At 36.5% G+C, this 24,512-nt stretch overlaps 1 pseudogene; it reads right to left on the bottom strand.

Annotated features, from left to right (window-relative positions):
* LOC115990967 overlaps nucleotides 1-16,493 on the bottom strand; it is a 39,992-nt pseudogene extending 23,499 nt beyond the window's left edge.
* Nucleotides 16,494-24,512: the final 8,019 nt, after the last annotated feature.

The raw sequence follows: 24,512 nt of genomic DNA, 5'->3' as shown, positions 1-24,512 counted from the left end.
GATTTGATCATGAAGTATCCAATACAGGAACATCCATCAGCACCGCAAAGTTTGCACCAGAGCTGACCACATTGAAGTTGATCATGTTCACCAATCTCTACCCACTGTCCAACACTACATTCATCAGTCTTGGGAGAGCTCTATTCCTTTGTGATCTTATTACAGGAGCCCCCATTGATATATGTGCTCACATCTATTACACCTTGAGGAAGACCACGGTTTGAACTGTAGCTCGAGGAATCATTCCATTTTGCAGTCTCATCATGAAGCTCATTCTTCGTGAAGGCATTGTTCCTCCTACAGATGGCAAAATGTTGACCCGTCAGCGTCCTATTTCCATGTATATTCTTCAAGCTAGCAGAAGTCACTCCTCTAAAACACCAAAGAGTGCACACATCTCTCCGGTTACTCCATCTGCCCCTGAGTCAGAGACACCTGCACATACCACATCTACTTCGCATGCTGTTCCTGAAGTTCGACAAGCTAGTACCCCACAAGCACAGACTGCTTCTCATACTGATAGAGTGGGCAGTTTACTTGAGCATATTCAGAAACGCATTGATGAGATTGTGGCACTTCTCTACTCCACAAACAACCATGTCCAAATGCGTCTCGAGACTATGGAGAATCAGCTAGACGCTATTCAACGAAAGTTGGACGACAGTCTTTAGCTATTCGTGCCAAAAAGGGGGAGAGCATTCAGTAAGGGGGGGAAAGTTCAAAGGGAAGTGTGCATAGTGAGAGGGAGAGTACACACATACTTTTGTCATACTTTTGTCATACTTTTGTTTTAAGTCTTATCCTCTAAACTTATAGGTTTATGTTTTTGGACTATTTTAGTGTTTATATGGTTTTGATACACTGTGGTTTTGGTGTATTTTTGTTTCCAACTCATAACTTATACTCTTGGTTTAATCTTTTATATATTTTGTTGATGTTATTCTGATATATTGTGGTTTGTACCCATGTGCTTTTGTAAGCTTTTAGGGTTAATGTTTTATGCATATTTTGTAGGCTTTATGGTATGTACCTTGCTTAATGCAGCCTTTCATGCTATGTTGAAATCAGTACTTCTATCTAAATGTCTTGCATTTTGATTTATGTACTGTCACTCTTGTGCCCTTGTAGGATTGTTCCTAGATGCATATACTTTGTGCATTATGCATTGGTTGAGTGTTGAGCATACAAGTATCTTGCCTTGTGCTTGTTAACTTGTATGTCCTTGTGTTCATTCCAAGTGTGAATGAGCACTGTGATCACTACCTTGTGGTGTTCACTTGGTTGATCAAGCCATGGTTTGTTTCTTAACTCCATCTTTGCTTGATCACATATTGCCTGTTTCATATGCATTTCACGATTTTCTGCTTAACAATGATCATGGTGTATTGTTGTGTTTCAGGAGTTTTATGTTCATATGATTCAAGTGCTTCACAGCTTCTAGAGTTAGGTGTGAGTGAGTTTTGTTCAACTGTTCCCAACTCACATGTTAAGTCTAGAGTCTGTTTTAGGGTTTTGTCACGGAATAGCCAAAGGGGGAGATTGTAAGGTTGAATTTATTCAACCATCTAATTGGCTTTATTCCGTGCCAAATTTGCTTGTATTTCAGCATTTAGTAACCCTGTATTTAGGTGGGTTTGATGTAAGGGTAGTGAGTGAGATAGAGTGAAGTTTGCTTAAGAGTGTGCAAGAAAACATAGACTCGCGGGTGACTCGCGGCTGCAAGCCGCCAAACGCAGCATACGTGCCAAGCATGCCGGAAGGTGAACAGTCATGCTAGATGGAGCACTACAGGACAAAACAGGACAACTGGCCATACGGTTATCTCGCGACTAGATCTCGCGACTTAGTCAAGCCATGAGGTCAAGCCGCGAGCCACCCCTGTTTTATAAAACCTGACGTTTCACATTCCTCTCACACTCCAATATAAATACCCCTTTTACCCACAAATGTAAGAGAGCTTCTAGAGAGAATTTTGAGAGAGAAACCCTAAAGAAAAACAAGATTGATTCACCCACTGGGTAGATTAGGCTTGGAGGACCTATTGCTGTCCATGTATCCCAACTATATTTTCTAGTGGATTGTTTACCACTTGGAGGGCGGCAGAGAGGTTTTACGCTGAGGGCTTCGGTTTCCTCTTCGATAACACATCGTGTGTTGTCTTTGTGTTTGCATCTTCCTTCCTCTTTATCTTTGCCTCTTTATTAACTACTGTGGGTTGTGTTTTTAATTTGGCATAGATAGTTTTTCCAATTCCATATATTAGCTTATGTTAAGTTTCCGCACACTTGTTGTTTGACATAATGCTTGAATTGGTTAAATTGTAATTTGGGGGTCTAAACGTTCAAGGGTGTTTATACACATATTTGAACTTTCAGATGGATTTTTGGTTTTACATTCATCATTCATGGCATTATTACATGCGTAAAGTGGATGTGATGAGTCTAGTTAAATAATATTGGAGTTAGAGATATTTTCGTGTGAAAGTGATAATGTATCTATGATATATATATATATATATATATATATATATTTTACAGAAATCTTTTTAGATGCTATTATGTTTCTTTGGCTTATGTGCTGAGGATCTTGGTGAAAAAACTTTTTTTTTTTTTGTAAAAGTTAATGGATGTTTTTAGTGCATCAATTTAGGAAATATTTTTAAAAACATTTTATAGGGATAGAAAAAAGAAATTAACTATTTTGACGGTTTTTTATATTCCTCATAAAAATTGTGTTAAAAGTTGCCTAAAATTTAAGAATGCCCTAAGAGCACCCATTAATAAGACCCTATTTCTACTTATTATAAATTGTTTACTTGTGTGATTGAATATGTCCATATCCACATATGTGATTGCTTTTTAGTATCCCTCCTGCTTGAATTTAATTGCAGCACATTTTATTAGGAAATTAGACGTGGCAAACGGGCAGTTTAGATTGGGCCAACTAGATTGCAAGTAAAAACGATTCATTTTAAGCGGTTAGGGATAGGTCGGGTTAATCAAATTGTGGGTCGGGTACATTGATATTTTTCACATGAACTTTTTACTTTAAAGAAAAATGATAGGCCACAAACTGAATGATCCCTTGTGATAGAAATTAATTAATTAATTAGCCAAATTATTAATTAATCAATTTATCATGCAAAAGCATGGTAGCACAAACAAATCACCAATAAACTAATTATGCATCGGAAAATAAATAACACGGTGATTTGTTTACGAATGGGGAAAACCTAACGGCAAAAACCCCATCGGGTGATTTTCAGGTCACCACTCCCGAAACTCCACTATTATCACAACAAGCGGTTACAAGTAAAGAAATCCAAGTACCTTACCAACCTACAGTTGAACCCTTACCCCAATACCCAATTGGATTTGTTTTGTAGTGACAGTTCCCCTTTTAGATGCACGACTCCCAGTACGTGACTAACCAATTGCGCGGATCCCAGTATGCGACTTCAATCACCAACTAAGAAGGTTGTTAGTTGCACTTCAGTTCATCCACACGATGAAGATCAAGAAGATGCTTGGTCACAAAACCCTACGGTGCACATACACAGCAACTTCTTCAAGAGAAAGAGATGAACTAGGGCAAGAACTTCGTCTCCGGTCACAATTTGTTTGAACAGAGTTTGCTCAAAGTTTGTGCAACTTGTGAATACTTTGATGGCCCTTAAACTGATCCTTTTATATGTCTAGGGTTAGGAGAAAAGAAAGCCCAAAGTCAAATTCACAGATCCCAAGAAAATCAGATTGGAATTCTGAAAATCTTAAATCTCGATAGATAGCAGGTGTCGAGCAGGTGTCGAGCACATCGAATGTAGAACAGCTTCCTTAAGCTCGATAGATGCAGCTGTCGAGCTTTAATGATTTTGCACTCTGAACTTGTTTTCTTGAACAGACTTGAAGGCTTCAATACTTGATCTTGAAACACGGTTTCTTGAAGTATTTAAACACATCCTAAATCTACCCAAATACAAGTAAAGTGCGTTTTGTCAAAGGATAAGCCAATTACATAAAATCATGACTTATGTTCTTAATACATGAAACACATATGTCTTAACAAAAAATAAATGCATTTTCCATTTGAAAAATAATGCAGCAAATTACTTGATATAAAATGCATTACTTTTAATTCAACACTAATATTAAGAATGAGTTCAGCTAAACAAATTAATACTTATTCAATAATTTTAAAATTATACAAATTCCAACATAACTAACTAAAACAAAATAGCACAAAAGATAATTAAAACAAACACACAAGTTTCATTTCTACACAATATCAACATCCCAAAACATAAAACAAAATTGCAAATGCCTTATTGGATAACTAATTCGATAAAGAATTAAATCATGTAAAAAAAATTTCAATCTTGAAAGCTAATTTTAAATTCTAATATCAATTGTGGTTGGCACTCAATTTCAAATTGAGAATGTACATTAAAATTTGATTGTTTACTTATTAAAACATGGTCTCTTTTATGAAAACCATATCATTGTTAAGCAACACACACTCTAGAAAATAAATAATTTATTTTGAAAAGCCGTTTATTTTGGATTTGAATTGTTAAAAAATAGGACTAAGCATCCATAATTTATGCTAATTTCATTCATATATTTTGGCTTCACTCTTTTTACACTATTGAATGTTTCTCATCTATGTTTATAATTTTAAATATATGTTTTTAACTCTATTATAACCAGATTATCTTGGCATGTATTTGGTTATTTGATATTTAAAATCTTTACACATTACAGAATGCCTCAATTATTCATATTTCGATTTATTTGCATGCAGTTATGTGAAGTTCTCAAAAGTTTCCTTAAAGTCATTATCTAAATGATGTTAAATATATATTTCTGAATGGCATTATCCAAATATGGTAAAAAAATTGATGTAAGTTTTTTTTTTTTTTAATAAAAAAATTAATAATAATAATATCCATTACATATTGCCAATTGAGTTTGTAAAGTTGTGATTTACAAATATGTATTTTCTTGGCTTTTATTCCTTGCCAAATTTGATCGTAATTTTATTCAATCTTTTGTATCCTGTATCTGTTGTGGGAATTTATTGTAAGGGTTGTGTGATAGTGAGAGAGAGTGTGAAGACTCAAGCTATTGAAGCAAGGAAGGTTTTTGCGGGTATCAAGTGACTAAACATCCCGCAAAAAGATGCATGTGCCTGCACATGACTGGAATGCAAAGAGTCTGTACAGATGGAGATAGCTGTGTCTCGCGAGTATCTCGCGGGTAAGGCCTTCCTGCGAGACACCCGCGAGATATTCTGTTCTGCCAGTTTGTACTGCCTGATACACACTTTCTGTGCCCTCATTATATATACCCATATTACCCACAAATGTAACAGAGAGCTTCTGAGAGAAAACCCTAACAAAAACACTTGAGAGTTAGAAATTGTTATACCAACAATTCTCTACACATTTTGTTTGTGGAATTTCCACATCTCCTACCTCTCTATTTCCATACCATTGAGAGGTCAATAGCCCAAACACTTACCACACCTTTTGAGAGTGTCCAGTGAGGTTTTAGTACTATTGGGAAACATTGGAAGAAGCCAAGGATGACAGATGCAACATAGAGCTTATTGCGGGATCTAGAGAGCTAGACAAAACACGGTTCCGAGAAGCTTTGTTGGAGTAGGAGCTTGGAGGGCTTAGGTACAGAGGGTAAATTAGGCTTGGAGGGTCTCTTGCTTACCCATGTATCCCAACTGATTGTCTAGTGGATCGATTATCGCTTGGAGGGCGGCGGAGAGGTTTTTCGCTGAGTTCTTTGGTTTCCTCTTTGATAACACGTCTCGGTGTTATCTGTGTTTGCATCTCTCTTCCCTACTCTTGTTCATTTCATTTTACTACTGTGTTGCTTTAAATATGGATTAGAGTAGCTCTCTTGCATGTTTGCTTGCGTTTACACTATTCTGCACTTAGTATTAAGTTAGTGTAAAAACAACCAAGCCGTAATTTAAATTGGGGGTCTAAATGAGCTCTTGTGTTTTTACACATTTCGAGCTTTCAATTGGTATTAGAGCAGGTACACTCGCTGTGGTTTAAATATTGGAGTGTGATCCTTGACCCTTTGTGATGGACTGATCACAATCTCTTAATGCCCCACCATTCTTTGATGGAGGCAACTATGCTTTTTGGAAGGTCCGAATGAGGGCTTTCTTGTGTGCTATAGATCAGTCCGTGTGGGATTCCGTAGAGAATGGGTATGTTAAACCCACTACTGCCAAGTCCAAATGGGACAAGGCAGCTCTTGCATTAGCTAATGCGAATAGTAAGGCCATTAATGCTATATTCTGTGGTGTGTCCCCTGATGAGTTTCGTAGGATATCGCACGTGGAGACAGCTAAGGAAGCTTGGACGATCCTTGAAACGACCTATAAGGGTACCAAGAAAGTCAAGGATACGAAGCTACAAATGCTTACCACTAGATTTGAAGAACTTAAGATGGGAGATGATGAGGCTTTCGATTCTTTCTATGGAAAGCTCAATGAGATTGTAATTGCCAAACTCAATCTTCGAGAGAAGATTGAAGACTCTAAAGTGGTGAGAAAAATTTTGAGGTCTTTACCGGAGAGTTTCCGAGCAAAATTTACAGTTATAGAAGAGAGTAAAGACTTGGATGAGATCAAAATCCAAGAGCTAATCGGATCTCTTCAAACATATGAGTTAGGACTGCCTTCTCATAAATCGAGCAAATCCCTTGCTCTTAAAACCATCATCGAGAGAATGGACAACCCCTCCGAAGAGGATGATGTGGAGAAGGAAGTAGTTTTCCTTGCAAAGAACTTCTGAAAATTTCTAAAGATGAACAACAGTGGAAAGCCATTCAACAAAGGAAATTTTTCATCTCCCAAGGGTGATAAGAAGGAATTTAGGAAGAAAAATGGAAAGGACTCTCAATCCTCTCAAGGAATCACTTGCTTCGAGTGCAATGGACATGGTCATGTCAAGAGAGAATGTCCTAATTATTTGAGAATGAAGGGCAAGGCATATGCCACAACTCTCAGTGATTCGGAGTCTTCCGTCCCAAATTCAAAGGGCAGCTGCGATGAAGAAGGAAACTACTCAGCATTTATGACTATTGCTCATGTAGAATCTTCAGAGGATTTGAACTTGCCCGTACAAGAACTTGGGGAGCATAGTGATAAGGAATCCATGGGAATTGTAGAAGAATTGGATGCTAAGGTAGATGAAGATATAGTTGGTATTCAAGAAAATTATAACTCTCTCCTTGAGAAGTCGGGAGAATATGCAAAGGTGGCTAAGGCAACTGTGAAAAAGATGAAGAAAGCTGAGGAAGACTATAGAAGTCTCCTAGTGAGATATAAGGAGGCCAAATGCGAGATAGAAACGCTAAATGGTGAACTAACCGAAGCTTACACCAAGGTGAAATTCCTTGAGCTTGAGGTAGTTCAAGCGAATGCCAAGGTAGAGCGAGTCTCCACAAAGAAGCTTGATGATGTCCTTTCATCTCAGAAGACCTTCTCCGACAAAACCGGATTAGGATACACCGAAGGAAGTAGTTCAGCTGTGAACATCTCCAAAGAAGTGAAATTTGTGAAGGCCAAAGAGCCGATTGTAGGTGTCCCAACTGTTGAGAAAGCCAATGTGGAGAAGAAGAAGAATATGGCTGAGCAAAGGGTGTTGAACAAGCCTCGCAACCAATCAACGGTCAGGTCTAAAGCCAAAGGGAGATCACCTCCAAAATCACAAAGAGGTCCGAGAGCAAACCATGTATGCCATTATTGTGGAATACAAGGGCACACCAGACCCAATTGTCATAAGCTGAGAGCATTGAATAATGCTAGGGACCAAAGGACAAGAGGACCAAGAGAGGACATGAGGAATTGGACTGTTGGGCAACCATGAAGTCAAAATGAAGATTCCGGTGTGGTGGATGTAATGAAGATGATTGAGGCATTTACCACATGTTTGGCAAACTTCAACAGTAGGTTTGAAGGTCACAATTCATGTACCCAATCCTATAGGGATATCACCCCAAACGCATATGACGTGTAGGTGAAGAGGGGTATTCATGCATGATTATCACCCATGTCCATGCATCAATACTTCCAATGCTTAGGATCATAGGTTCATGCATCATATCATGCATTGTTTTTTGGTTATAGCATGTCTTCTTTTACAAGTTTTTTTTTTTGTGTTCTTTCAATTCTTGCTCTGTTTTTGAGTGTGTTCAAAATTCAAAAACCCATAAAAATTGAAAAATCTTCAAAAAGTTTGATCGCTTGTCTTTGTGTATATCACATGTGAGTTTGGCCTTGTACCTTCGTCGTACTAATGGCATAGTGCATTTACGAGCTTAGCTTGTTACTATATGCACATCTATCTGTGTGGAAGAAATCTTGAAAACTATGCGTGATTGTTGTAAATAGATCTTCAAGTTTGTCATGAATGATTGGTCAATTGTCTTGATGATCTTGATACTTGCATAGACTTGTGCCTATATCTTTTCCCACGTTATTTTTTATGTTTTTTTTTTTTTTTTTTTTGCAATTGAGCTCTCCAAATGTAAATCTCGAAGTGAAAAAGAGATATTGAGCTGCAAAAGCCTGTCGCACATACTAGTATTTGACTAGGAAAAAGGGAAAACGACTTTTGTATTGAAATGTATGGTGCTCAAAAAGCTAAAGGCTAATCCTCAATGTTGAAATATCAAAAATTTCAAGCACCAACCTCAAAAAGAGATGTATTTATCCAAAAAGGATCAAATGTCATGATTTATGCAGAAGCCAAATGAAAAGCTTCTAAGTTGTGTAATCAATTTGTGGGAGGTCATATATGTTCATTTCTATAATTGAGATTGATCACTTGAATTAGTACTAGTTGTGTATGACATGATTCAATTGATCATTGAAGCTTCACTCTGGTCTAAGGACTATTTCACACTTGATACTCACCCATAACACACAAGACTTTGATTCAATGAATGCTTATCTCATTTGTGTCATTGTGCATGTTCAAATGTGATGTGTATGCTCAAGTACTTGATGAAAAGATTTTTGAGTGTTTTATTTGTTTTTGTAAGTGATTTTATACTTTCATGTTTTTAGTTTTTGTTCAAAATGCATTTTTGTGTTTTTCTTCAAAAACTGGTTCAGAGGTTGTTTCGCAAGAAGCTCGCGACTTAGAGCTTTCCGCGAAATGTGCTTAAGGGAAATCAAAAGTCATGTTTTTCATACAGAAACTCTCGCTACTTCCTCGCGGGTATTTCGCGACTACCCTCTTCTCGCGAAATGGTTTTTAGGCAAAAACTGAATTTTTCTCAAAATCACATAGAAGCTATAGCGACTGTCTCGCGACTTAAAGCTTCTTGCGAAAGGTTTTGAGCTTCAGTGGCCCTTCTCGCGACTGCTTCGCTACTGCCTAACTCGCGAAAAACACGTGTTTACAGTCATTATGTAGCAGATGTGACAGTTTTTCAAACACCTTTCACTTCCCTCGCATAAGCCTCTCGAACCCCTTTCAACCCAAATCACTATTTTACTCAAACCCCATCATTTTCAAGCAAAATCTCTGCAAAACCCTTTCAAGGTATGTGGTTCTAACACCATTTTCATCTTTTATTCTCGGATTATGAGGTATTTGTGCTTAGGGCTTTGAAAATTGGGGATTTTCGAAAATTGGGGATTTTCGAAAATTGGGTTGGGATTCTAATTTTTGTGAAAATTTTTTCAATCTCTTGATTGGGCTTAACCCATTTGGTGTTTGTGCATCTGTGTTGGCCCCTTGTGGCAGTTCTAACATGTATTGAGGCATATTTTCACTATGTTCAGGCATTTTCCATCATTGTTGTGCATTGTTGCATGCTAGGTGCTTGACAGAATGTTCAAGTGACATTCTTTGGTTGTGTTGGAATCAAATGAGTTCCTTTACTTGAGTTTACTTTGATTAACCTTGTTTCACATGTTTTGGATGTGTTTAACTTGCTTTGTGCTACAATTCTATGCATTGCACTCACTAGGCACTCTCTAGGGCCTTTCTAGGCACCCCCCATGCATCTCAAGATGCACACACATGCACAAGCACATGCAGAGCCTATGCACAAACAGATACACTCACTCTATTCATGCATTCTGATTATACTTACATGCTTTAACATTTTTAGCATGTTGGTTATGTTTGTTTGCTCTATTTTGAGTGTGATATGCTCTATTTTGAGATGTCTTCATTTTTGTTTGATCTAACATGAATTTAATCAATTTTTGTTATGTTCTGTGGCTCTTTTCTATGATTGTGTTACTTTACACAGATGGCTCCTACTAAGCATGCAGCCACCAAGAAATCATCCAAACGTGCCCGCACTGATTCCGACAACTTCAGGTCAGCAAAAGTAGATATGAAATACAATGATTGCTACAAGGGCGCAACCATTATCATGGAAAGGGTAGTGCAACTGGAATCACTTGAGGACACTTTCATCCCTGAGGTGTTCAAAGAAAGAACTTGGACCAAATTATTGAACCCGGTTGGGGTTGTCTTCAGAGATCATAAAGGAGTTTTTCTCCAATGCTGTTGTGAACGGAGATCATATAGAGTGTTGGGTGAGACACAAGGAATTTGTGATTACAAGAGACAGCATTCAAGAATATTTGGAGATTCGTCCTCCCTCTCAACCTATCTTAGTCCAATATGAAGACAGATTGGGATCTACTGCGAACATGGTGAAAATTCTTGGTGGAACATCAAAGAAGTCATCCATGAATACAATTCCTTTTTCACCAAAGATGAGGGCTTTGGTATATGTAATGATCCATAACATGTACCTTGTCACCAACCTCACTACATTGTCAGCTGGAAGGACAAAGTTTTTGTACGATCTCTTTACTCATTAAGAGATTGATATATGTGGTCACATCTTTCATCTGTTGAAGAAAAGCATTGAGAAGCAACATTCTAGAACAGTTATGCCTTTTCCATCACTGATTATGGGCTTAATTGCGAAGACAAAGCTCAAATTCCCGAGTGGCCTCACTGTGGTTTCGAGGGAATATCCCATTGGTGCACACACAGTCAGCAGGAGCACAGCCCACATCAAAGGTTCCAAGAGAGGTGTGCATACGATACCACAGGGTCATGTTGCGGACAAGGGTGAAGATACGGAGGAAGAGATTGACAGATTCACTTCTGCCACAGAGCCATCAACTCAGCCATCATCCTCAGCACCAACACTAGGACCAGATAGACTCGACTGTCTTCTTGACAGAGTAAAGCAAATGTACACTATGTTAGATTCCCATATGCGGCACACAGCGGACCAGTTTGCTTATGTCCAGGGTCAAATCACAACTTTATCATCTCAAATCGATGACTTATCTGTTAGCCTTGGTTCAGACTCCGAGTCCGACCAGTTCTAGCCCTTTGGCCATTCCGGTCAAAAAGGGGGAGAAAAAGTTTGAGGGGGAGCTTGCACAGTGTTAGGGGGAGCATAGGTTCAGACTTAGAAACATTGGTTTAGTGGTTATCGGTTTACGTGTGTGTATATTTAGCTTCTTCAACTACTGGTTTATGTTTATGCTTTTACTGCTTTTGTTTAAAACCTCAACACATTTTTTTGGTTAATTTCAGTGTTTATTCAGTATGTTGTGTTTGTGACTTTCTCAATGCTTGTGTAGCATTCTCTGTGTACTTTTAGATATTGCTATAATGTCTTGAGTACTTCACACTTGTGCCCTTAGTAGGATTGTTCCTAGATGCATATACTTCGTGTATGTTGCATTGGTTGTGTGATTGGACATGCAAGTAATCGTAAGTGATTGCTTCGTTGTACATGTCCGGATGAACATTTACTTGTTATATGTTCATTGGAGTCATTCTCTAATGACTGCCCTTGTTTGATTAAGTGTTTGTTTGCATGATATATATTGTTTACATACTTGATCGCACTATGCTTGCTCTTGTTCATACCTTGTGTTCAACTTGTCATAAGTTTAATGAAAGTTTTGTTTGTGTGCAAGTGTTTCAAGTTACAGGTATAAACTGCAAGTGCTTCACAGTTTCTAGATTAGGTGTGAGTGAGTTTTGCCATTGTTCCCAAACTCACGTTTAAGCCTAGAGTCTGTTTTTAGGGGTTTCGTCACAGAATAGCCAAAGGGGGAGATTGTAAAGTTGTGATTTACAAATATGTATTTTGTTGGCTTTTATTCCATGCCAAATTTGATTGTAATTTTATTCAATATTTTGTATCCTGTATCTGTTGTGGGAATTTATTGTAAGGGTTGTGTGATAGTGAGAGAGAGTGTGAAGACTCAAGCTATTGAAGCAAGGAAGGTTTTCGCAGGTATCTCGCGACTAAGCATCCCACGAAAAGATGCATGTGCCCTGCATATGACTGGAATGCAAGGAGTCTGTACAGATGGAGACAGCTGTGTCTCTTGAGTATCTCGCGGGTAAGGCCTTCCCGCGAGACATTCTGTTCTGCCAGTCTGTACTGCCTGATACACACTTTCTGTATCCTCATTATATATACCCATATTAACCACAAATGTAACAGAGAGCTTCTGAGAAAAAACCCTAGCAAAAACACTTGAGAATTAGAAATTGTTATACCAACAATTCTCTACACATTCTGTTTGTGGAATTTCCTCATCTCCTACCTCTCCATTTCCATACCATTGAGAGGTCAATAGCCCAAACACTTACCACACCTTTTGAGAGTGTCCAGTGAGGTTTTGGTGCTGCTGGGAAACATTAGAAGAAGCCAAGGATGACAAATGCAACATGAAGCTTGTTGCGGGATTCGGAGAGCTAGACAAGACATAGTTCCGAGAAGCCTTGTTGGGTAGGAGCGTGGAGGGCTTAGGTACAGAGGGTAGATTAGGCTTGGAGGGTCTCTTGCTTACCTATGTATCTCAACTGATTGTCTAGTGGATTGATTACCGCTTGGAGGGCGGCGGAGAGGTTTTTCGCCGAGTTCTTCGGTTTCCTCTTCGATAACACGTCTCAGTGTTATCTGTGTTTGCATCTCTTTTCCCTAATCTTGTTCATTTCATTTTACTGATATGTTGCTTTAAATATGGATTAGAGTAGCTCTCTTGCATGTTTGCTTGCATTTACACTATTCCACACTTAGTATTAAGTTAGTATAAAAACAACCAAGTCGTAATTTAAATTGGGGGTCTAAACGAGCTCTTGTGTTTTTACACATTTTGAGCTTTCAGAGTTTGACTTGTATACTGTAAAATTCATAACAAAGAATTAAATCAATAATGTCTTAATTTTTTTCTTAAAAAAAAAAAAAAGTTTTAAAAATGGGTCGAGTTCAAGTTGATCTGCGAAAAAAAAAAAAAAAAAAAAAAAAGTCGTGTCGGGTCACTAGTCAACTAGTTTTGCTTTGAGTGAAAATATTTGGATTTGAGTAAGATATTTTCGAATTGGGTCAGCAAATTTTAACCCATTTTGCCATATTTACCTAATGTATTTTATTTTGGAAAATATCTATTACTACAAATTATTTCATAACTTTTTTGCAACAACTACAATGTGGCAGAGTGTGAGTCATGGAAAAAAATGGCGAATTCATGTGTAAGTAATAGACAATCACTTATAGTATGTCACGTTAAAGTTGTGGAATAATTTGTGGTCTTAAAATCACTCTATATTTTGGGGATTGTACTTGAGTGTAAAGTTGTGATTGAAAACAATTTTGTGTTGGCTTTAATTTCGTGCCAAATTTAATTGTAATTTCTTCAATCGTTTTTCCTTGTATGTATGTGGGCTTCAAATTGTAAGGGATGAGTGTGAGATAGTGTGAAGACTCAAACTTCAAAGGATGAACAAGTGGTTTTTGCAAGTGTCTCACGAGAAGCTTACCCGCGAAAGAGCCACGTGTAAAGCACATGATTGGAAGATGAAGAGTCATGCTAGAATAGAGGTTTTCGCAAGTGTCTCGCGGGTAAGGCCAACCCGTGAAGGACTCGTGAAACTTTCTGTTTGCTAAAAAGTGAAGTTTTGCTTTACCAGGTCTTTACCCACACTTTATATATCCTCATTATCCACAAATTGTAAGGAGTGCTTTTTAGAGAGAAAACTCTAGAAAATACACTTGAGAGTTAGAGATTGTCATACACATAATCATCTACACATTTCCTTGTGGTTTTCCTCAACTCCTACATTTCCATCTCTATATCCTTGACCTTGAGAGGTTGCTAGCCCAAACACTTACCACACCCATACTGAGTGTAAAGTGAGATTTTGGTGCTGCTGGGAAGCATTGGAAGGAGCCATTCATTGGCAGATGCAATCGGGCTGAATTGCGGGATCCAAAAAGCTAGAGAAGACAAGGTTCCGAAAAGTCAGTTGGTAGCAGGAGCTTAGAGGGCTTAAGTACATGGGGTAGACTAGGCTTGAAGGGTCTTTTATTATTCATGTACTCCAACTTTATTCTCTAGTGGATCAATTTTGAGTTGGAGGGTCGCAGAGAGGTTTTTTGCCTAGTTCTTCGGTTTCCTCTTTGATAACACGTCTCGGTGTTATCTAGTGTTTACATCTCTCTTCCCTACTCTTAAACTTTCCTTTTATTGTTGATAATAGATGAATATGACTTAGGGTAATGATAACGGTTGTTTGCGCTTCTTTACTCTTGTTCTGCACTCAGTATAAGTTAGAGTAAAAGCTATCTAATCATAATTTTAATTTGGAAGTCTAAACAAGCTCTTGTGTTTTTATACAAATCTAATCTTTCATTGAGTTTAATTCAAAAGCATTAAATTGTTTTGGTGGCTGTGTCATTTAAACTTAAGAACAAAGTTTAGTTACGAAATTGGTTGTAGCCTTAGACTACAACTTTAATATATTTTGGAGGTGAAATTTTGATAAATCTACCATTGGATTACATCTTCTTCTTATATCCTCTATACTTGCAAATTTTTTATAAAATTAAAGATCAATAGCTATATCATTAATAAATTGTTTAAATTGAAAATTTTTGTAATTTAAAATTATGTATAAAATATAAGCTTATAAATCATATAGTAAATAATATCTGATTAACACAAAATTTGATATGTGTATTAAGAGAGTAAATAATTTGTAATTTAGTTATTAGATTTTTAAAATATGTGGTAATGCTTATTTTATTGAGTAAGGTTGTAGTTTTAGGTTACAACCAATTTTGTAACTAAATTTTATCCTAAACTTAATACTTATTTATTCTTTTGGCCTACTTCTCTCATTAATTTTTTTTTTTTTTTTTTTGTGGGTAAAATTTAGTTACAAAATTCGTTGTAGCTTAAGGCTACAACCTTACTCAATATCTTTTAATTGGAGGTGAATTTCGACAAATCCATTGTTGAATTACATTTTCTTCATATATCCTCTATGCTTCTCAAATTTCTAGAAAATTAAAGATCAATAGCAATGTCATCAAGAAATTGTGTAAATTGCAAGTTTTGTAGTTTAAAATTATGCATAAAATATAATCGTATAGATCATATAGTAAATAATATCATATTGGCACAAAATTTGACATGTGTGTTAAGAGTGCAAAAAACATGCAATCCAACGGTTAAATTTTCGAAATATGTAAAAATGTTAACAATATTGAGTAATGTTGTAGCCTTAGGCTATGATCAATTTGTTAACCAAATTTTGTCCATTTTTTTTAATCTACTTAATATAAATGTTTTACTCGTGCGGTTATGTATGACTATATCCACAATCTATTTCTCTCATTAATTTATTTTAAAAGAAATCAAGTTCCACTATGATAGAAAATTGTGTTGCAATGTATTCAAAAACAATTACTGTATTTATTATTTTGTTAATAATTTGTTAATACAAAATGGATATTAGTTTGGATTTTTATGGAAAAAAGTATTTTCAAACTTTGACTCACCTCAATTCAAATTATGGCTTTCCCCCGTTTCATATTAACGAAGGAAAACATGAAAAGAAGAAGAAAGTAGTAGTTATATATCAAGTAAATTAACCTTGATTCAGAAAAACAAAATTTGACTCGTAAATGATCTAGCTTACTTTCAAAAACAAATGGAGGAAGAGAATCTATAACTATAAAGATGCGATTATTACTAATAATAATAATAATAATAATTAATAAGTGAAAATTTCAATACAATGGTTGAACTTCTATATATAGGATGTATAGGATTTGACTATACAAAATACAAAATTAAAAACTCAAAGCTAAAAAAGCAAAAATCACTACTTGGACTGTGGAGAAAACCATATCAGTATAAATTGGAGAGAGGAGAGCTAGGAGGATAGGAGGCTTGAAGGGTACCTGCATTCGCCATATAAGATCACTGCTGGCCCTGACTTGTCGTCTATTCTTGTAGAAATTTTGGCGAGCCTCTTCAACCTCAGCTCGCTCTTCTGGGGTACCAGCTTCAGGGTCAAACACCCATGTTTGTCTTCCAGCAAAGTTATTTGTGCTAAAGAGATAAGGATCATTGCTACCCTCTCCTATCTTCAGCCTCCACCTTCTGTTTTAGCTTCAATAGAACTGCACGGCTGCCAGTGATTATGACCAATCTATGAGCACTCATATTTTTAACATCAAAGTTAGGATTGTACAAAATAATTATAACCCTTCAAAAAGAACTTCTAAATGACCATTTACATTATATACATATGGGGCAACCTCAAGATATTGTGGTCTTGCACTTCTCAAGGCTGTAGCACTCAAGGCAGGTGTTGTGTGTCTGGAACTTCAGACCAATGTGGAATTGGCCTACAAGACAAGACGAACAAAAGTAGACCTGCGTAGTTTTGTGGTCTTCCATTGACATGTTCAAAGCACCCTTTATATAGAAAAACCTATACCCGTTTGTTACTCTCTCTCCCTTGGCTTAAATATTAACATATTAACATTAATTCGTTGCCTATCTCTCTAGATAAGCAATTAAAATTAAAATATTAATTATTTAGTGTGATTTAAACCTCATAACCTATGGTGTCTGTTTCTAATGATATCTTTTTATCATCAAATTAAGACACCAATTAGTTTTTGGTGTAGGAAGAAGTTGACCCTCAGATCTCTTATACGAAGTCAAATGTAACGCAAAATAAAAATGTTCCTTGTAGGATTTTCATAAATAATAAAACTTTACTAAATCTTACTTTTAATTAGCCCTTTTTATTTAATTAATTTTCTCCTTTAAAAAAAATCCCTTATACATAGGGTTTCATTCTTCTCTCTAATGTTCAAAAAATTTTATTTGCATTGTTCACATTTGAAATCATTTTCAAAACGTTATTCTCATCTATCTCCATTAAGAAGATAGATGTTAAGTCAATAAGTCAATTAATATGATAGTTGGTATAATTAAAATGAGATGTATTACATCCATAATATTTGTACAACACTTTCATAATAGTAAGTGTTATTGGTTTTATAAAGTTGTGATTTCTAACTATATTGTGTTGGCTTTAATTCCGTGCCAAATTTGATTGTAATTTCCTCAATCATTTTCCCTGTATGTATGTGGGTTTAATTGTAAGGGATGAGTGTGAGAGGTCGATGAAGAATCAAGTTTCAAAAGTTGAACAAGTGGATTTTGCGACTGGCTCGCGAGAAGCAACCCACAAAAAGGCCACGTGTAGAGCACATGACTGGAAGATGAATAGTCATGCCAGGCTATCATTTTTGCAACTGTCTCGCAGGAAGGGCCAACCCATGAAGGACCCGCGAAAGTTTCTGTTTGGCAAAAGTTGTGTTTTGCTTTACTAAGTTTTTACCCACACTATATGTACCCTCATTACCCACAAAGTGTAAGGAGTGTTTTTTAGAGAGAAAACCCTAGAAAATACACTTGAGAGTTAGAGATTGTTATTCCCACAATCATCTTCACATTTCCTTATGGTTTTCCTCAACTCCTACCTTTCCATTTCTAGATCCTTGAGAGGTTGCTAGCCTAAACACTTACCACACCCATTCTAAATGTAAAGTGAGATTTTGGTGCTGCTGGGAAGCATTGGAAGGAGCCATTCATTGGCGGATGCAATCGAGTTGAATTGTGGGATCCGGAAAGTTAGAGAAGATAAGACTCCAAGAAGTCCGTTGGTAACAGGAGCTTGGAGGGCTTAAGTACATGTGGTGGACTAGGCTTGGAAGGTCTTTTGTTGTTCATGTACTCCAACTTTATTCTCTAGTGGATCGATTTTGACTTAGAGGGTCACAGAGAGGTTTTTCGTCGAGTTCTTCAGTTTCCTCTTTGATAACACGTCTCAGTGTTATCTTGTGTTTGCATCTCTCTTCCCTACTCTTTAAACTTTCATTTTATTGTTGATGATAGACGAATATGGCTTAGGGTAGAGTTATCAGTTCATTGCGCTTATTTACTCTTGTTCCACAGTTAGTCTAAGTTAGAGTAAAAGCAATCTACCCGTAATTTTTATTTGGGGGTCTAAACAAGCTCTTGTGTTTTAGCACAAATCTGAGCTTTCAGGTTCTAACTTGAATTTACAACTTAAATTACTTTTTTGCTCACCTATAATAGCAAATAATAACTTATCATCTATGATTTGTCGTGAAAACGTTGTGATCATTTTTTTTTTCATTTTAATTTTCTCTTATCTTCTTCATCTTGACAGCTGTTGTACCTAGCCTTCTAACCCCCATCAGACCTCCCAAACCACCAATTACATTTACCAAAATCTCAAAACACATTTGTAAAGTTGTAATTTCCAACTAGCCTCTATTGGCTTTAATTCTGTGCCAAATTTGATTGTAATTTCTTCAATCATTTCCCTATATTTATGTGGGTTTATTTGTAAGGGATGAGTGTGAGAGATTGGTGAAGAATCAAGCTTCAAAGATGAATTAGTGCAGTTTGCAACTAGCTTGGAAGAAGCTTGTGAGATGAGTAACCCGTGAAAAGGCCATGTGTGAAGCACATGACTCGAAGCTGAAGAGTCACACACAACTGTGAAGTTCACGAGTGTTTCATGAGAAGGGCCATCTCGCGAGGTACCTGCGAAACATTTTGTTTGGAAAAAAGATAAAGTGCTTTACCAAATTCTTTACCCAGACTATAAATACCCTCATTACCCACGAATTGTAAGGAGTGCTTTTCAGAGAGAAAATCATAGCAAATGCACTTGAGAGTTAGAGACTATTATTCCCACAATCATCTACACATTTCCTCTTGATTTTCCTTTACTCCTACCTTTCCATCTCTACATCCTTGGGAGGTTCTTAGCCTAAACACTTACCACGCCCAATCTGAGTGTTGAGTGAAGTTTTGGTGCTATTAGGAAGCATTGGAAGGAGCAGTTTAGTGGCAGATGCAATTGGCTGAATTGCAAGATTCGGAAAGCTAGTGAAGACAAGACTTCGAGAATTCCGTTGGTAGCAGGAGCTTGGAGGGCTCAAGTACATGGGGTAGACTAAGCTTGGAGGGTCTTTTGTTATTCGTGTACTCCAACTATATTCACTAGTGAATCGATTTCGACTTAGAGGGTTGTGAAGAGGTTTTTCGCCGAGTTTTTTGGTTTCCTTTTCGATAACACATCTTGATGTTATCTTGTGTTTGCATCTCTCTTTCCTACTCTTTAAGCTTTAATTTTATTGTTCATTGTGGTTGGATATGGCTTAGAGTAGTGTTATTGGCATATTGTGCTTATTTACTCTTATTCCGCACTTTTGACAAGTTAGGGTAAAAGCAATCTAGTCGTAATTTTTAATTTGGGGTTTGAACAAGCTCTAGTATTTTCACACTAATTTGAGCTTTCAACATTCTACAAAATTATTAAAAATATGAAAAAAAAAGAAAAAAAGAAAAAGGAAACTAAAAATTAAACACATTCTACACTTTTTTTTTCTTTCTTTTTTCTGCGACTCTTCCATGGCATGTGCAATTTTGGTTAGCTGTGGCTTTGAAGAATAGAGAGATGTACTATCGATTGCCTCAATGGATGTATATTAGTAAGATTTCCCTAATTTAACGCCATTGTGATTTTTGTTTTTTTTTGTTTTTTGTGATGCACACAAGACCAAATTGCTTCAAGTTTTAGGCTCTTAAGAGGGCTAACTCTTTGCGTGATCAAGGAATCTCAAGAAGAATGCCAAAGGGAAACCAAGCCAAAGGAGAAAATGAGGGACAATTCATTGGAGGCGTTGTGGAGATGTTGAAGAGCATTTCATTATGCCTAACTAACTTCACCCTAAGGTTTGAGAGTTATGTCAATCGTACCCCTCCTTCTAAGGACCTCACCCAAAACACTTGTGTGGTGTGGGTGAAGAAGGGTACTCATGAATGATTACTCACTATGTCCATGCATTAATACTTTCAATGTATTAGGGTTATAGTTTCATGCATCATGGCATATGCATTCTTCTAGGGTCATTGCTTTTGCCCTAGCATGTTTCTTTTATGTCTTTGTTTTGTTTACCTTGTTTTTGTTGATATTACTTTATTGTTTTTTTTTTTAAGTGTGTTAAAAATTCAAAAACCCATAAAAAGTAAAAAATCTCAAAAAGTTTGATCACTTGTGTTGTGTATATCATGTGTTGAGTTTGGCCTAATACCTTCGTACTAATGGCGTAGTGCATTTACGAGCTTAGCTTGTTATGTACGCACATTTTTTTTTAAGTGAGCAAAATTTAGAAATCTATGTTTGATTGTTGTAAATATATCTTCAAGCTTGTCATGAATGATTGATCAATAGTCTTGTTTGATCTTGATACATGCGTAGGCACAATCTCTTCACATTTATTTTTATGTCAAAAAGCTCTACAAACGTCAATCTTAAAAAAAAAAAAAAAAAGAGTTGAAAAATCCTTGCTTTGAAAACTAATTTGACTAGAAAAAGGTGGAGCAATTTGTATTCAAAATGTATGATGCCAAAGCCAAAGGCTTATTACTCAAAGAAATATGAAAAATTTCATGGCATCATTGCTAAAAAAAATTGAGTTGTATTGATCAAAAAGTTTGAAAAATGGAAGTCAAATGAAAAGCTTTCAATCAAATGTAAACACTTTGATGGGGAGTCATATATGTTCATTGTTACTAGTGAGATAGGTCACTTGACTTCATGCTAGTTGTGTAAGACTTGATTGAATTGATCATTGAAGCTTTATACTAGACTATGGACTAGTTCATACTTGATTCACACATACAACACACAAGACTAATGTTCAATGAATGCCTATTTCATTTGTGTGATTGTACATGTTCAAATGTGATTTGTGTATTCTCAATTACCTGATGATCAAACCCAAAAAGATTTTTGAGTATTTTATTTGTTTTTGAGAATTTTTTTGTTTAGCACTTGTGTGTTGAAATTTTTTCCAAAAAGCCAAATCTGTTTTGTTGAAAATCTTCTTCAGAGGCATTTTTGCGAGTAAGTTGCAAGTAAGCTATCTCGTAACCTAATCGTGAAAATGAGGAAGCTAATTTTCATTTCTTCCAAAATTTTACACAGAGAGTTTCATGACTCCCTCGTGACTCCTTTGTGAGAAACAGCTTCTTGCGAAACTTGCCCTTTGCATTTGAGGCATTTAGCGAGTAACCTGCGAGTACCTCGCGATTAGCTATCCTATGAAATGAGCAGATTTTCAGTTTTTAAAAGGGCAATCAATGACAGTTTTTTAGAAATTGCTTTTTGCCTCCTCCGTGCCTCTCTCAACCCAAAACACATTTTTCACTCAAATCTTAACCAAAACTTAAAGGATTTCAACTCTAAGACTTATGTACGTTTTTAGACCCCTTAAACACAAGTTGTTTAACCTAATATTAAGCCAAGTTGATTAACAAGTTCATTAATAAGATCTAGGTTAAACACATTCAAATCATATTATGTAAATAGTGCAGAAATATAAAGAACACACGATATGATAACCCAGGAAAACCAAACCAGTAAAAAACCTGGGGAGGATTTAACCTAGCTATCCTCAAGGTAAAATAGATCCATTATGAAAGAATTGAAATTTGTACAATAAGACTTAGACTACTAACATCCTATTGGTACCTCGAGTAGAAAACTTACTACAACGATCACGTGATAGCTTTGAGTCCACGGACTACTTCTTTCTTTGATCCACATCAACCACAAGTTCTCCTACTTGTGTTTTTCTTTAAGCTCTTGAAATAGCAACTGAAGAGATCACCATGTTCTTGACATCAATCTTGATCATGATAACCCTAAGTGTGTATGAAGGTAAACATCTCTAGATTTCATAGAAGATTCACACACACACAGCATATCAACAACCTCTAAAACGTGGCTAGGGTTTTTCCTTTTATACTTGAAGCAAAACATAAAACCCTACACGTCATATGGACTTGGGCTGAGTTGGAAATTCTGTAGAAAAAACAATCTGCATGAGGTTCGATCGATCGAGTCTAATTTTCGATCGATCGAGCCTTGCAAATTTAGTCTAATAAATTCTACAATCACTCAATTCCAACTTTACACATAAACACACTTTGAGCAGCTTAAATCTAGACTCTAAGTTTTGATCAAGTTTGCCAACACAATACACATTGAAGTTCTAATACATTTAGTTCCTAAAGTCTTAGAACCGAACAACTTATCTAAAGTATGTTTTAACATCTTTTACTCTTTGATTCCTTAGATTAAGCCTTAGATTCTTAGATTTCTAGGGTTGGGGTTATTTTGAAAAGGGTTGGAAAATTTTTAATTTTTGTCAGATCTTTTCAAATTGTTTTTTGGGCTATGTCTATTGTAGTTGGTTGTGTTTTTGTTGGCCTCTAGTGGCATTTTAACATGTATTTAGGCAAGTTTTACATATGTTCATGCATTTTTTCAAATATAAGTGTAATGTATGCATTCTAAGTGTTTGATAAAATGCCTATATGGTATTTTTTTTTCATTGTTTTGGACTCCTTTGAGTACAAATTTATGGGAATTACCATGATTATGCATGTTTAAAATGTTTTGATCATTGGTTGTGTGTTTTACACACTTTACCCCATGAGTGCTTGTTCATGCATTGCTCATGCATCTCACATACACACCAAAAGCACACTTGATGTACACACTGTAATACTTGACATGTTTTGCATTCACTCATGTTATTTAAGTCTTTTTAGACCCTTAGCACTTACAACATGTCCTTGTGTCTATGTTTGCTTGTCTATTTCCATTTTAGGACAGTTTTTATTAATTTGTTCTTGTTTATGGACTAACTTGTATCTAATCAAGTTTGTTTTCATGTTTGTGTATGGTTTGTTTGCTTGTGTGGTATTTTGCAATTGTCTTGTCGATCTTCACGTGGTAAGGAACCCTTGATTGATCTCACATCAACTCCGGTATCAAAGAGGACTCGTCAATTTGACAACAAGAGATTTATGACTCTTTTGAACTCTCAATCTTTCAACAACAACTTCAAGAATGCACCTATTGTGGTGGAAAGAATTGTGAGGTTTAACACAGTGGGATCAACCTACATCCCTAAGATCTTTGTGGACAAAGATTGGGCCAGCCTATTTGGTAACTTTGAAGATCCCATTAAAGAGTTAGTCAAAGAATTCTACTCTAATGCATAGTTCACCAAAGCTGAACTGAAGTGTTGGGTTTGAGGAAAGGATTTTGTCATCACTCCGGACTATTTAGCAAAGATCCTTCACATTAATTGTCTGAAAAATGTAGACACTTCTCCATATGATGACAAATTAGCACCCGTTGCTGAGATCCTTGAAATCTTAGGAACGCATCATGAAGTCTCCTCCACGGGCACCTCTATCGGGACTTTGAAATTCGAGCTAGAGATGAAGACTCTCACCTTGATTATGTTCACCAACTTGTACCCTCTATCCAACACAAGTTTCATTAACCTTGGAAGAGAACAATTCCTATGTGATCTAATTAAGGGAGCTTAAATAGACATTTGTGCTCACATTTTTCAGACCATAGGAAAAACAGTGGGGAGATCAACTGCAAGAACATGTCTACCCTTTTGCAACCTTGTTATGAAGATCATGAATCTCAAGGGTATCCATCCTTCGAAAGATGGACGGTTTTGCCACATCAAGGACCGAGTTCCTTGCACTCTCTCCAAATGAGCAAGGGTCACTCATCTACTGAAAAGGCAAAGAAGAGTCCATTTAAGCCTCCAAATAGTGAATCCTCTCATCATGCCTCTCCTACTAGGAAGAGCACAGCTGCTCCTAGTGTCTTCGAAAATCCCGAGACAATTTCACCTTACATTCCCGAGCCTCACCCCTCTAGCACTCAGCCAGGACCGTTTACCTTTCATTTGGATAGGTTGATAACTTTGATTAAAGGGTTACATGATCGCATTTTTGGACTTGCAAATGTCATGTACTCTCACCACAATCATGTTCAGATTTGCCTAACCACCATTGAGACACAGTCGGAAGAGATTTAGCGCAAGCTTAAGGAGAGCCTTTTGCTCTTCGTACCAAAAAGGGGGAGAACACTTACTGTGAATATTATAACTATATCATAGAGTAAGGGGGAGAGAATCACATGGAAAGGAGGTGTGCATATTGAAAGGAGGAGATTAGTGGGCTCAAAAGGA

Source organism: Quercus lobata, chromosome 5 (assembly GCF_001633185.2).
Source record: "Quercus lobata isolate SW786 chromosome 5, ValleyOak3.0 Primary Assembly, whole genome shotgun sequence".
Lineage (NCBI taxonomy): Eukaryota > Viridiplantae > Streptophyta > Magnoliopsida > Fagales > Fagaceae > Quercus > Quercus lobata.
Note: the sequence above shows the minus strand (reverse complement) of the source record. Positions and strands in the feature narration are given on the sequence as shown.